The sequence below is a fragment of the Prionailurus bengalensis genome, chromosome A1, assembly GCF_016509475.1.
Source record: "Prionailurus bengalensis isolate Pbe53 chromosome A1, Fcat_Pben_1.1_paternal_pri, whole genome shotgun sequence".
NCBI lineage: Eukaryota > Metazoa > Chordata > Mammalia > Carnivora > Felidae > Prionailurus > Prionailurus bengalensis.
Window position 1 is genome coordinate 6,398,218 of NC_057343.1, and position 15,764 is coordinate 6,413,981.

At 48.8% G+C, this 15,764-nt stretch overlaps 1 protein-coding gene and 1 long non-coding RNA gene across 10 annotated transcripts in view; one reads left to right on the top strand and one right to left on the bottom strand.

Annotated features, from left to right (window-relative positions):
- Window positions 1-15,764, top strand: part of WASF3 (WASP family member 3) — a 134,802-nt gene that overhangs the window by 74,059 nt on the left and 44,979 nt on the right. The gene's annotated exons all lie outside the window — the stretch shown is intronic.
- On the bottom strand, window positions 14,390-15,760 carry LOC122480837. The gene is made up of 2 exons (XR_006296676.1): window positions 15,325-15,760; window positions 14,390-14,621 (listed from the first exon to the last, which is right to left on the bottom strand). It is a non-coding gene; the product is annotated as an uncharacterized LOC122480837 (long non-coding RNA).

Here is a 15,764-nt window from a genome sequence, read left to right on the forward strand (position 1 = left end):
CCCAAAGGTCCTGTTAAACTGGGAAGTTTTCCTTACTGTACCCACACACAACAGCATTTCCCTGCTTGTCCTTAGAGACTGGGTATATACTCATAGTCTCCTGCACATACCTTTCTGGCAGATGTCAAATGGGAGTTGAGTTACCAAGGTGTCATGCTGAATCATGCCCAGTAGAGGGGTAGGTAGAGTGCTTCCCTGGCCTGGGAAGTAGGATGGAACACAAATATCTGGGTTTCTGGAATAGTTAACCAAAAGCCAGTCCCACTGTAAAAGCTCACGTATTTCGAAAATACAAAACAGAATAAGATCAGGACATCTGATGCTTTATGCATCAACAACAAGGGAGCGTCAGGAGTTGAGGGACCAGACAAAACCCCCTGTTTAGAAAAAATACTACAGTATCTTCCACAAATGGAGCCTTGGAAAGACCAGCTTCTTCCTTTCACGGTTGGAGTTGGCCACTCGCAACAGGTGCGTGGTTCAGTGTTGGGAAGGTAGCAGGAAGGAGAGGGACTGTGTTGAAGCATCATCTGAGAAGTCAAGGCTTACTTGCATACCAAGGCAGAGAATTTTTGCGGCCTTGCTGCCCTTATAGACTAATAAAACACAGAAATGAAATAGCCTTGGCTTGTTGGTATATTTACACATGGGGCTTATAGGAGGAAGGCTTGCAAATGGGAATGCGGTGGGCAGAGCACCAGCAAAGTCAGAGATTGAGCTAATTTCTCCTCTTCCTTGGCAAATGTCCACAATGTGGGAGAGTTGGGGGTCTCTTGGTCTTGCTCTCTGACTGTAAAATGAAGAAGTTAGTCTAGATCTCCCAGGTTCCATTCATCCAGCAAAAGTTTATTTTAATAAAGAGCCGGTTTTGTTGGGCTGGTCAAAACAGGGAAGGAAAATAGTGTCTGGCGAAAGCATCTTCGAGGTTCCTAGAGTAGTAACATGCGTGGGGATAAATTTGTACGCACAACAAAGAAATAGAAGACAGGCGCAGGCTCCAATATAAAATATATTCTCAGATATACTGAGTATCTGGTTGTATGGACGCCAGGGCCATTATGGACTTGGAAACAGAAGACATATTTTATTTTATTTTATTTTTTATTTTATTTTAATTATTTATTTTTAATTTTTTTAATGTTTATTCTTGAGAGAGAGAGAGAGAGAGAGAGGGAGCGAGCACGCCAGCAGGGGAGGGGCAGAGAGAGAGGGAGACGCGGAATCTGAAGCAGGCTCCAGGCTCTGAGCTGTCAGCACAGGGCCCGACGCAGGGCTCGAACTCATGAACCGTGAGAGCATGCCGAAGTCGGACGCCCAATCGACTGAGCCACCCAGGTGCCCCAAGACGTATATGCTTTAAAAACATTTCATATCTAATAGGAACTTAGTAATTTATTTAAATAAAAAAAAAATCCAGACTAAAGAAGGATATAAAACAGAGCATAAGAATCAGTTTAGCTAAGTGTAGCTAAATAGAAATAAATGGTGGAAGGTTCTAGAACAGAGACTTTTTTTTCCCTTTTTTTTGGGGGGGGGCACTCATCACTCTTCCCCACAATAACCAGGAGAGAAAAGAGAGGAGAGGGACCTAAGGATTTTTCTTAGCGATTGTTCTTTGCCAGGGTCCCCACTCTGCTTCTCTATATTCTCACTTACGATAAATTGCTTTTTGTCACTTATACTGGCTTTGAGGTTTCTCCCCGAGGCAGAGAAAGCTGCAAGACAGGAGCCAATGGGGAAAGCATTGGTGGGGAGAAATCTCAACCTAGACATCTGACCTCTGCTTTCTCAGTTCGAACCAGATATCAGCTTCCACCTGAAGTGTCTTTTGGTGCCTTTATGTAGCCCACAAAGGGCAAAGGATCACTCTGTGTCTCAGAATGTCCTCCAAAAATAGGTACGGGACACACGTTTCAGGTACATCATGTTATTCGGCAGACCTGAGTCTCCTGTTGCTCCCTGGATGCTTGCTTGCTGCGGCTGCTTGGCAGTTTTTAAAAATAATGCGATGCCTCCCACGGACCTGGAGTAAGACCTCTGTTCATCCGCTAATGCTTGTTGAGTAGCGGCTCCTGCGTGCCGGGCGTGGCGCTACAGGCCTGTGATGCGGGGCTCCCTCCTCCCCACCGCCCTGCTGCTGAATCCTAGTTGTGTTTAAATTTAGTTGCCCGGGTGTGAGAAATACCTGTAACGTAGGGCTTGTCACACTGGGTTGTAACTTAATTTATATGCCTGGGTCTCTCACTAAACCATTAATTTTTTGAGGAAAGGGACTCTTGTCTTATTTTCGTCTGTTCTTCGTATTCCCACCGGCTAAAGAATAATAAAAACGCACTAAAGCTCTAGAAGATAATGTCACAGGTTGGGAGTTGAGGAATCCTGGGCTCTTCCTTCGGCCTTGGGAATGTAACATTAGTGGGAAATGTCTTCGGGGACTGTCAGTAGGCAGGCAGCGTGCCGTGAAACGAGGGTGCACACACATGGCCCTTGCCCTTCGGAATCGACAGGGCCCGGTGGGCAGTGTTGGTGGGAGGTGAGAGCAGGGGCTTGGAAGCAGTGTGTCGCTTAGTTCTGTACGAGCGTGGAGACAGGACCACTCCTGCTTAGATCGCTCTGGAGTACAAATCTCATACACACAAGTCAGCGTGATTGAAAAGCCAGACACGGGCGGCACGCACACGTTGAGTTTGGCGTGTGTGTATCGCCCGAACGGTGTGATTTGGCTCTGCCTCGCGAGGCACTGATTGCCTGGCACGCGGCAGTCAGAGCAAAGGTTACCGGCGCATCCAGAATAGAAAAGACAGAATCATTAACACCGTCAAGTTCTGCAGGCTGTGCGTGCTCTCAGAACTCCCAGGATTGTCTTTGTGGCTGCGGAGTGGAGAAAGGAACCTGTCACAAAGCCTGTTGGTTCAGTTTTGTACACTTAACTCTAACGCTCAGTAATACGGTTTTAAAATCTGTCCTAAAGACTTAATGCAGTTACTAGAAGTTACTCTGCATCCGGTCAGCCCTTCGTACGATTGTGGAATAAGCTGGGGAATGATCACAGTTGTGGGTTGTGGGTTTCAATTTAATTTATACTCCCCATGGCAGTATGTTCCATGCATGAAAGCTATTGTCTGTACTCCTATGGTAGTGTTACTCCTTTGTTTCCAAAACAGTTTGCTCACTTTGGGGTCTGCGCACACAGATACTTAGAGTACCCTCAGATGGTCACTCCTCAAGAATGTCCGTTTGCTTTCTTGTCCCTTTGTGAATACAGTTAGCCGTTTCAAGTCTTAACAAAAGAGGAAGCTGATGTGTTCATCTTGTCCTTACCATGCTGCCAGAGAGTTTCTTTTCCAGTTACGATATAAAAAGTTGGAAATGAGCATTGCTTCCATCAGTAAGAGAGAGAAGCCAGATGATCTATAAAGTAATAACTTATCTTGAATTATAAAGAGTAGCAAGCCCTCCTGCTCCTGAGGAGAGCAGGACTCTTAAACTGTTTTGTGTTTTGCAGAGCATGGGACGGGGGGACAGGTGACCACCATCAAAGTGGCTAAAAGGAGCTCTTAAAGGTTGAGTGTGAGTGAACACATCCGTTCGAATAACCAGGAGCCTAGATACAAGGGGGGTTCACACTCGCAATCTGTTTTCTGCAGGCCTCCACCAGGCACTGGTAAGAAAGAAGAGGGACTAGACAGGACTCCACTGGTGGTGCGGCCATGTGGGAGATGGTTGTACTGGGGGACTGGTAGGCTGTAAGGTCCGTTATTCTGCTCCTTCTCTCCTTTGACACAGAAGTTGTTGGGAGGGCAGCAAAGCCCCCAGGACCCAGGTAAATGTGAACAGCCAGATGAAGAAGTACATGGGATGAGGTCTCGAAGGGCCACAGGGACCAGAGCTTCTGTCCCCAATTCCCACAGAGTTGAGATTTGCCACCCTCCTGGTACATGAATGTGTTCACCAACCTGGGGGATCTCCACACCCCATAGTTTGGGGATTTTTAATGAGGTTTCATCACGTAAGCATGATTGATTTCCATTTCCCTTCATTTCCAGTCCCTTTGCCTCCCCCATGAAGGGGTGGTGCAGAGAGACAGGAGGAAGAGAGAGAGTCCCAAACAGACTCCACGCTGTCAGACCAGAGCCCGAGGTGGGGCTGGATCCCATGAACCCCATGAACCGTGCGATCATGACCTGAGTCAAAATCAAGAGTTGGAAACTTAACTGACTGAGGCACCCAGGCGCCCCTCCAGTATTTTCTCTGGATAATACTTTCTTTCTTTTCCTTTTGGATTTCCAATTAGAAGTATGTTACGCTACTGATATTGTTCCATACTTCTTGGGTGTTCTGTGGTATGTTCTGTGTTTGTGAAAGCTCATGGTTTCTCTCTCTCTCTCTCAAAATAAAGACATAAATATTCTTTTTTTTAAATGCTTTTTTAACGTTTTTACTTATTTTTGAGACAGAGAGAGACAGAGCATGAGCAGGGGAAGGGCAGAGAGAGAGGGAGACATAATCCAAAGCAGGCTCCAGGTTCTGAACTGTCCGCACAAGAGCCCAAAGTGGGGCTCGAACTCACGGACTGTGAGATCATGGCCTGAGCCAAAGTCAGACGCTTAACCGACTGAGCCACCCAGGCGCCCCAAACATAAATATTCTTTAAAAAGAACACCACTTAAAAAAAATACTTGAAGAGTTGCTGAGAATTATCCAAAATTAATGGAAGCAAAAAAAAAAAAAAATTAAATAAGGAAATACATACAAATCCAACAATTTCAGAGAGCAAGAAATGCGAACCCCTCCTCCAATTCTATAAACACAAGAACCAAGCTGCTGAAATACCAAAGATAAACAGGAATATCTTAAAGGCAGCCATAGGGAGAATAAACATTACAAATGGAGGAGCAAAGATAATAGTGGAATAACATCTGTAAAGTACCAAAAGACAAAACAAAAAAGCCTACATCTTGGCAACCCAAATTTCTATACCCATCAAAAATATCTTAAAGAAAAAAAAAAAAAAGGACCATGTGAAGACTTTTTAAGACAAACAGAAGCCGAGGGATTTTTTTTTTTTTTTTCTAGGAGATCAGCACTACAAGAAATGTTCAAAGAAGTTCTTTAGGCAGAAGGAGTGCCAGATGGCAGTCTGGATCTACACAGAGAAATGAATAGACCCTGATATGGTGAAAAATGAGGGTGAACATGAACGTATCAGCATTGGAGAAAGAAGACAAAAATGCACGCTTCCGAGGTTACAGCCAATGTTCACACACGATGCACGATGTAGTTCAGTAGTAGTTGAAGGTAGGCCGTGATTACACATAGATCGTAAGATGGTAGGGAAACCACTTTAGAAAGGTTAAAAGTGAATAAAAGCCAGTTATGGAGATGAGACATCAGAAAAATAATTACTAGAGGACAGAAAGACGGCAAAGTGGAGCAAAATGCAGAACATAGAAGACCACTGGCAAGAAGGTTTAAATTCTACCTTATCGTTACACTTGAAAGAAAGTACATGACCTAACCACACCGATTAAAAGACAGAAATTGTCATTTTGGACGGAAAAGCAAGACCAAACCGCATGCTGTCTCAAACCTACTGTAAAGACATGGAAAGGTTAAAATCGAAAGGAAGAACTTACATTGCATAAACACTGGTCAAAAGAAGGGATGACTGAAGTAGACTTTGGGATGGTGACCAAGCTCGGGGGTGAAGGGAACGTTACATAAGGACAAGGGGTTTATTTCACCAGGAAGACGTGATGATCTGAAATGTGTGTGTAGATTCAACAACAGACCTTCAAAATACATAAAAACTGATAGAACGCCAGGGAGAAATGGACAAATCTATACTGTGGGCAGCCTCAAACCTCCTCTCAGGGATTCAGGGAACAAGTGTACTAAGAATTAATTAAGAAAATAGAAGATCACAACATCATCATCATCAGTCACCACAGCTGAACGCACGTCTGTTCGCCAAGACATACATGTGGAATGCTCACCAAGACAAATCATGCTTTGGGCCATAAGACACGTCTCAACAAATTTAGACAAGTCCAGACAAATTATGTCTTCTGAATACGGTGAAATTAAACTGAAAATCAGTAACAGTAAGTGATCTGGAAAGATCCACCAGTGACTTAGATTGCTGAGATGACAGCTCATCCCGGGTGGTTCGGTGTGGACGGGAATGGTTAGGAAAAGGGACACTCCGAGAACTTCACACCGTTTTTAAACATTTGTTGAATTGCTTTTGTAACCTTTTTAGAAAAGACATTCCATTAATCATTCTATAGGAAGACTTCAGAGTTTTATAATACGGAATTTCATTTTATGTATTTTTTAAATGTTTATTTTTGAAAGAGAGGGACAGAGAGAGCGAGCATGAGTGGGGGAAGGGCAGAGAGAGAGGGAGACACAGAATCCAAAGCAGGTACCAGGCTGTGAGCTGTCAGCACAGAGCCCATCGTGGGGCTTGAACTCACGAACTGTGAGATCATGACCTGGGCTGAAGTCGGACGCTTAACTGACTGAGCCACCCAGGCGCCCCAGTGTATGGAATTTTTAAAAAGAGGTTGGATAACTTATTGGAAGAGAGAAAAGTTGCCTTTAAGTAGAAAGCACACTGATATTACTTGAAATTCTTTAATCATTTGACTTTAGTTAGAAGATTACCACTCTGGGAAGTGAAATGCCAGTGTTTGGACATTCGGCTGCCATAGTAAGTCAAGTTGCAGGAGAAATACAGGTGTAGATTAATTGGACACTAAACAAAATTAGAGGGAAAAAATTAAGTATCTTACTTTAGGAATGAATGTTAGATTAATATTAAAATTTAATAATACCATCAGTATGTTACTTTTTTTTTTTTTGCCCAGCACACATTTTCATGTGAGCTGTAAGGAAGGCAGGGAAGGTGTAATCAGCACACACAGGGACTCAGGGTTAATTTGTTAATGCAATTCATAAATTGGAGTAAAAAATACGTTTTGCTCTATATTCGACATTGTCTTCCCCATTGTTACCCACTTTACCCATATTATTCTCTGCTGGTCGCCGATCCTTTCAGTTTTTCAGTATACCTCGCCGATCGTTGTACTCACCCTTTCTCGTTCCACATTTGAGGACCACAGTGGAGAGGGTTATAGGAACAGTGAAACATGATGTGATACAGTGATGGAGAGGCTGGGGGGTTAAGAGAGTCCTCATAGGAGACGTCTACGAAGTGAAATTAGCCATGTGAGTTTCTGTGGACACGTACAGCTGCTGGGTAAAGTATAGCTGACTGTGTGTTTGTAATTTATGGGTTTTGTTTTTTTTTTAAAAAAACCTTGCCTTGCTGGAAAGAACACGTTGGAGGCCTGTCCATGGGTGTTAGAAGCCAAGGGGGTCGAGAGGGGAAAGGACCCCAGAACAGGTGCTGGAGGCTAGGTTCTGATGCTGCCCATGGTACAGAAACGTGTGTCCGGCCAGCCTGAGGCAGCGAGCTAGGACTGGAGCCTCAAATGAACACTGTGATTTTCAGAGGGTTGTCAGATCCCTTAAAAATTGGGTGGAAGAACGGCTCGCCAGCCTTGAGAAATGGCTTGCCATCTGCCTGGGGCTCCAGAAATAAAAAACCCCAAGCTCTCGGTGAGAAATTAGAACCCTCGTCCTGTGCCAGGGTCTCTGTCAAAGCAAGCACAAGGTTGCTGTGTCGGGAAACTCCTGAAACGAGGTGCGGAGAAGAAAGCCCCACGGTGAGAAACAAGTTAACCATGAGATAGATGCTCCAGGAAATCGGCAGGTGCGGCGCACACACGCACGCGCACGCGCGCTGACCGAGCACGCTAGGTAAGGTGGGTCATCAAGTACCCGGATCCTGCCGGAAGCGGACAACAAGATGCGTGTCGCCTGGCTTGCACGCGTGCTCCTCCCTGCCCTTTGTGTAAACGCAGCCCTTCCTCCTGGTCCCAGTCGGCTTCCTCTGCCCCAAGGGGACTCTGGTCCCTGGCCCAGGGGGTCCAGGGTGCTGCCCGGAGCCAGAACCTGCAGTTCCCTGGGACCTTGACCGTGGTCCCTGCCGGAATGAGCCCTTCCTGGCCCTCCAGAGTCCAGCGGGCAGGGGCAGGAACACAGAACCCCTCAGTGGGCTCTTGGCAGTGATGGTAAGTGGGTCGTGGCAGCTTCCGCCTCCTGGCTCCTGAACCCGCGTGCCCTTCTTAGGGACGCGGGGCCACAGAGCGGTCTTCGACCTCGCAGACCGCATCGTGAAGCGTGGCACCCATCCTGTCACACTCTCGAGCTGGTGCTTCCGTGTGCTTTGAGAAGGCGGTTGCGGCACTCGGGGGGGGGGGGGGGCAACTGCATCTGGACGGTGTGGTGTGTGTTACCTACCACCCACCGTGTTGGGTCCGGTCCCGAGCCTCCCCGCTGTGAAGGGGGGGCCCCTGGTCAGATGCGGCGACCGAGGCGATCCCATCGGGCAGATCCTGATGCCGCGGCCTCTGGATCTTGCCCACTCGGTACTCCGCGCCTCTCCCGTGGGGGGCGGGGGGGGGGTTGACACGATCCAGGAGTCTTCCCACTGTGCCCGCTCCCCAGTGCCTGCCCCGTATGCTTGTATCCAGACTTCCTTGTCCCTGCTGCTCTCGTTCCCCTGACCACACAGCAGGCAGCCCAGGCATCTGGATTTTCAGCTCAGGCTCCCTCTCCGTTCCGCACGAGGCGGGGTGAACTGCCGTGTCGCACCTCCGCGTGCGGGAAGATTTTCCTCTCCGGTGTCTTCGAGGGCAATCCCCAGTTGCTGTTGTAACAGAGCCATGGGCGCTCTTTGCTTTCGTCCCTGACATCAGGCTGACCCGTCTGTCATCCAGGCTCGTGCCTGCCCCGCTCTGCCCGCTAGACGTACAAGTCGGCGTTTCGCCGGGGCACGGGCATGGCGTGCGCCGGCAGCTGTGGTGGGGGACGTGGAGGAGGTCTGGACTTGCTGCTCGTGGGAGTCACTTGTGCCTTCCACGCTGGCTCACTCTGGGGAGTGCCCTTTCCATCCCCTGGTGGATCGGTTGACCTACAAACCCAGCTCACCGGTGGGGGCGGGGGGGGGGGGGGGGGGCCTTGGATGCTTCCGCCCTTGCTGTTCATGACCTCTACCAGGGCCTGGTAATGCACACGCCAGGAGCTGTTCTCAAAGGGCGTATCATTCTCTGCTGTGATGGCGTGGCCTTACTTCAGAATCCCAGGGGGGGTACGTTTGATTCTCCATCTGGCGCTTGCCAGGGGCTCCTTACTGCACCTGTTCCCGTTACGGACCCCTCTGTATCATCCAGGGTCACTGGATCCTACGGCCTAAACATCCGGGCCGCTTGTGCCAAGCCCGGCCCTGCTGCAGAGAAAGCCTCTTGCTCTGGGCCCCACTCCCAGGTGGCAGCCGCTGTGCCACCCGGTCTGCGGGCCAGAGCAGCATTCCCAGCTGCGTTGCCCCCACGACCCAGCCGAATGGGCGCTGCACTTCCTTCTTTGTGGATGTGTCTTTTACTCAGGAGGGGCTCTCCCAGCATGCCAACTGCCACGCCCCTAGAAGCTTCACCAGAGTTGCCACATCCAGAACCTTCCCACGCTTTATCTTCCACGCTCCCGAAGCTTGTGTCTCTGGGGCACAGCCACCCACCGCTTGCTTGTCCTCCCCGGGCTGCCTGATGTCGGTCTCTCCCGCCAGGCCCAGCACCAGTTCCCCCGTTGGCACGTGGGAAGGGACGTGTGAAGCCCGTGCGGGTCACCAGCCAGCCGTGGGGGCAAGGCCTGTGCGGCATCCCCCAGTGGTGTGCTGACCACTTCCGGAGGGAGCTGGGGGGTGGTGGGGAAGTGTTTGCGCCCAGCATCCTCATGGGCATCCGTCAGGAGTCCGTGTTCCAGTTCTCAGGATCCCTGAAAACCGCAGCCTGGATCTGCATACTAACAGAATGCTCTGACAGAGCATTCGAACATCTTGAGCTCCGTAGCTGTCACGCAGTCCAGTCCGCAGTTCCATTGCAGGTCGCTACAGGTCACCGATGAGGACCGGTTTACACCCACCAGGAAGGCTCCGGTGTTCTCTCACTTAGCCATTAACTGCTTGTTAACAGCTTCCGGTCCCTCATTACCCTTACGCAGGCCATCAGTGCAGGCTAGCAGCCACGAGCCAACCCTGCTGTTGTTGTAGATGTTTTTTACCTTCTGGATCTTCCACGGGTCCACACTGTTATTCCTGTCGTGGCATTTCCCTCCACCGGACAGTTCCAGGTCACTTACGGCTCAGTCCCCGTAGCAGGTGAGCCACAGTTTGTGGCAGGACTCTCCACGCCTGCCCTTTCAAGACGGCCGCCTCCTCTCCTGCACAGCGGTCTGTGCACGAGGCCCGTATCCCTGGATTACTACCCGTTTTTTCTTAAACCACTCCCAGAGCCGCTCCTATTTGTCTGGGTCCTCGAGAGAAAGCCATCAAGATGGGGTCATACCTGCGAGGGTTTGGTTACGGGAACTGTGGTGTGGAAGGAAAGAGAGGAAGCGAGAAGAGGCCGGAAGAGGCATCAGACGGGGATGCAAGCCTGACCCCCGCCCCCCCGCCTCAGTGAAGTGGGGGGTTGGATAGAAGTGTCCTCTCTTCGTTGGCCGTGCATTCTGAGGAGGGTTGGGCAAAGCCCTGGGGTGTCCTTGTCTGCCTCTTGTCTTTGCCAGTTTGTCTGGGACTTCGTTCTCATTTCTTGGCCGTGACTGTGGCAGTCTCCACTTCCTGTGGCGGAGGGGTTACCCATGCCTGCTGTTCGAGAGAGCAGCAGCTGAGCTGGGTGTGGGGTCCCACTTCCGAATTCCCAGGGAAGGGCTCTGGCCTGCTTTCAGCCGCGTCTGGAATCTAGTTCACGGTTATGTGAACCAGGTTGTCTGTCTCTAAATTGAAACATTTCCCAGAAAGGTTGGGCGAACTACAGGTTTAATAGCAATACCTTATGTAACCTCTAATAGTCCATAAATGTATGATTGGCAGTCTCTGATTTTTTTCTTAGCGCACAGGATGACTTTGAAGAATGCTCCGGATGCATCCTAGTTCTTCAAGCGAAGGAATCGAGAGGCATACTTAAGTGATTTGTTGGTGACTAATTGGGTTAGTTCATGACGTGTCCGTTTTTGTCGTTGCAGAGCATTTTCAAGAGTAATGAGTGACCCAACGTTTTCCCCTTTACCTCTACCCTGCCGTTCAGTATATTCAAAACTGGATTAGTGTCAGATAAAATAAAGGCCGGCCGGGGGAAAATTCACGTGTTAGGGTACTTCACCCTGAATCGGGGAGTCATGACAGTCATTGCTAGGTAATTAGAACTTTCCAAAGGAACTACAAAGCCATTTTTCTGAAGTTGAGAGGAGAGTAGCATTTCCTCCCCCTGTCGTATCGTTTGTATTTAGACAAGTGTGGGGGTGCCAAAGAGACGTATAACGACCGTGAGAAGTGAAGGCTGGGATTCATTAGGGCTGAAATACTGGAACAACAACAGACGCAGTGCCCAAGGAGAGGGCCAGACAGAGACGTGTCTGCCTACACGTCGGCGTGTGACCAGCAGACGGCTTTTCGATGCTCAGGTTGTGTTGGGGACCCTGGAAGTCGGTGTGGGAAACACAGAACTTGTAGGCTCAGTCCCTGAATTCAGAAAGCTTCTAGTCCACTTGGGGAGGGAGTCCTAGCCTGGGGCCAGGCATGTAGACTCCTGCAGTTCGCTTGCAATGGTAAGCAGGGACACGGATACATCGCTGCCATGTTGCTTCCTTGGAATCCTTCCCAGACTTCCCTGTTGTCTTAAAATACAGTATGCTAATCGAAAAGGTGACATACGGGCTGGCCGGCAGATCAGGAGGTGATACCATAAGGTAAATGTTACAGATCCCAAGATGAGGGGACTGCGCGGGGGGAAGCACCGGGTTTGGGGGGTACCTGGAGACAGAGCGAAAGAGGAAGCTGGCACGGAGAGCCTTTATCTCGGTTTCTGTGGGGAAGGATGGATAAGGCAGGCTGAGCAGGTTTGGGATTGGCTACTTTGAGTAATTTCAGCAGGCTTTGGGGCGTAATGTTGTCCCCGGTTGTCTGGCACCTGGTCCTGGGGTGACTGGGGCAGTTGGACGGTGGCGTGGGGTGTGAGAGCGGATAGAGGAGGTGCGGGCTGTGGGTTGATAGGTTTGCATACGAGAGGCGAGCCCCTGGGTGAGTTTACCAGCTCTAGGAATTGGCTAATCCCCGGAGGACCGATGCCTCCAGGGACCTCCGTCTGGCTCCAAGATGTCAAAGCATCAGAATGCAGAAATAAAAGATGTGGGTACTACACCCGCTTAGACTTAAGCTTTTTTTCTTTGGTGCCCTAATAACACCTTAAGCAAGCCTCTAGGTGAGCCCTTTTGGTGAGGCCGCAGTACCCATGGAGCCTCCCGGGACCCACCGTGTTGAGCCAACAGTTCACTGCGTGAACACAAGAGGGGGCTGTCTTAAATACGAAACTGAGGGCCTTTGGCGGGGGGGGGGGGGGGGGGGGGGGTTGGTTATCAGAGTGGGCCGTGAGCACCTCTGACTGAGAACGTCGGGAAAATCCTGTGTGCTTTTTCAAGATTCCCTCGAAACAGACAGCCAGTGGGTAGCTCCCACATATGCCCTGATGAATGGCAGGCCTATCCGATATTGGGGACCCAGCCCAGGGAAAGAGGGGAGGGAGGTATTAACTAGCTCTGGCCGTGTTTCGGACATGTTGGTGGGACCTCTGTGATGCGTGGATGATTAGATTTCTGTGCATTTGAATAAATCGTAAGAGATGTGGTGGTGGGCCGGGGGAGGTGTACCGGGAAGGTTGCTGGGCATGTCAGAGGCTGAAAAATGCGAGTAAAGAGTGACATTTCATCCTGGATGAACACAGAACGGATGTGCAGGAGTTGCCTGTTATATGCGTAGCCTTCAGCTCCTAAATCTTACATTTACCCCAAACTCTCATAAATCCCTCTTTTGAGAAATTATTTAAAAGGTAATTCACACTTGGGCCAGTTTCACAAATCGGCGTTACAAGCAGGCTGCCCGCGAATTCAGAGTCTTCTAAGAACGTCCAGTTCGCTAGCTTATCTGTGCCGTCCTTAGAAGCTTTTGCCACCACATCCCTCTCCACCCCCCACCCCTGATCGCTCCGTGCTTCTTTATGGATATCATGGTTTTTGTTGCTTAATTTCCTTCTCGCTTTCCTGGAGCGAGTCCCCGTTTTCAGTAGTTTTCTTTCCCACACCCTATGCTTTTATTAAGTTTGTTAATGAGTTTTCTCTTTTTCCCTTACGACAAATTCTGGCTTTCTAGTTCATTTTATTGTGATTAGTTACCATCCTGTCCTGTTGTTCTAATGTGGTTCCAGAAAGAAATGACAACTCACAGTAAATCTTCCGGTTTTTGCCTTGAGACTTGGACCTCTAGAGTTTTCATATTTTAGCATTCCTTCCTTGAGTGTGTACATCTTCTTTCACATAATTTCTGTGCGAATATTGTTATCTTTTGTGGTTCAGCCTTATCGTCGGCTAGTAAACCGCTCCTTGTACTAGTATGATAGAAATAATAGTTAACATTATAACAACATATAAGATGTCATTAAATTAATAATCAGTCACATTTTTTTTAGTGCTGCTACAGTTCAGGCTGTTCTAAATGATTAATATATGTGATCGTTCATTAGATTCGCACTCTCTAAGGTAGGGACTGCTATCTTCTCCCCATTTTGCAGGGAGGAAACAGGCACAGAGAGGTGAAGGGATGTGCTGTAGGCATTGCGCCTGCGTCAGTGGGAGTGGTATTTCAATCCGGAAATAGGGTCAGTGTGTTGAACGACCACCTTCATGGATATAAGGCAGAAATAGTCGATTAAACGTTGGATAATTGGACAGAACTTTTCCTTTACAGCTCTCACCCCCTTTTGCCTTCCTTTGCTCCATTCTCCACATTACCACACAGGACCCTTGTTCACCCTTCAGATTTCAGGTCCCGCGTCCACAGGAGCTTGTCCGTGACTCCAGACAGCTGAGCACCCTGACCCCACAAACGGTTTTCTAACCCCGAATTCGTTAACCTGCGCGGTCGGGTCAACGTCTCTCTCCCTCGTAGAATAGAGCTTCAATGGGAAGGGGGGTTCCTCGTCTGCTTTGACTCCCCATTGGATCGTCAACCTCCTACACCGCCGGGTAGGTGGTAGGTGCTCTGTAAGTATTTATTAGATGTATGAGCAAAAGTTTTAAAGAAAGGAGGAAGAAAGGCAAAGATGTATTATATGCTTACCACATTCCAGGATCTTTAGGTACAGGGCACCATTCAGTTGTTGTACCAGTTGGAAATAAGTTTCACACCAGGTAACAGAAAGCCCAACTACGGTGGTTTGAACAAATAGGATGTTATTTGTCTCCCGTAACAAGAATTCCAGATTGGCACCTCAGGGCAGGTTTGACCGCTGACCAACATCCTAGGCTCTTGTGTTTCTGTACCTCCAAGTTGGCCAATGTGATGATCTTGTCAAAATAACGGTTATGTCCCAGTCACTGGATTTTCTACTGTCGTATGAGCGGTAGGTTGGCTGTCTAAGTAGCAGGTTTGAAACTCTATATGCCTCCTTAAACAAAAAGTTGAGACTTCATGCTATTTATAATGTACTTTTTGCAGAGAGAAGTGAAGAGGATTCCCAGGTTTCCCCACATTGGGGAAAGCTTTCCTGAAGTGTCTGGTGATCCTTCACTGTGCGTTCTTCTGTCCGGGGCATTAAAAGCCATGTGGGAATTGTGCGGGGAGAGATTATTGGCAGGTGTAACTGGTGGGTGACCTGGTTGGCAGTTTGCGTAGGGGGAAGCCCTGGCCCAGTGTCCCATGTTTGTAGATCTCTCTTCCAGTATTCCCAGGGAGGGATGTCCCGGTCTCTCTGGGTGGGAGTGAAAACCAGGCTGCCAGGGCTCTGGGAGCCACGTGGAGAAGCCAGCCAGGGAACGAGGGTGTAGGGAGAAGCCCCGTCTTACGTTCCGTGTAGACTTTGATTGAATACCCCTGGTCTCAGTGCATTTCCTTCCCCAACCTTTAGCTCTGCTTTGTGTCTCAAGTCCAAATCCTGGAGTTCACCAGAAAGTAAAACATGCCGGGTAGGGTGGAGTGGAGGCAGCCCAGGAAGGGAGAAGGAATTTGTAAATGGATTTTTAAAAGCTAGTCCTCCTGTTGTCATATTCCTTCGTGTAGATCCTTGTGGTTCATCCAGTTCATGAGCTTATCCCACTTGGGAAGCCATCCCCTGCTCCCCCACCTCTGTCCGTTTCATGCATACGTGTCACCTTCTGTTCCTGAGCTGTTGTTGGGGAAGGTGGGCAGTGGGCTCACTTCCTTTCTCCCTTCATTGGCCTCCAGGGTATGGCCTTGTCTGTGTCTTCATCTGATTAGGCTCTGTCCAGTTTGGGACCGCTGTGTCCTTTCCTGGCCTTAGCACTTCTGGGCTTGTGCCTTTTTGATCTCTCATCATGTTAGTAGAGAGGGAGGGAAAGTATAAATGCATGCATTCAGTCATTCATACTTTACTGGAAATCTTGCTTACATTATCTTTCTATAAAAGTCGGGTTGTATGCTAAATATATCTTGGCAATCGATAAACTTTTATGTAATTAATTCGACATCTGCTGTGTTTCTAGCTGATTGTCTCACGTAGAAAGGATAATGAAAACTCTAAGTTTCTTAAAATGTGACTGTGAGCTTTTAAAAAAATGTCTTTTTGATTTTC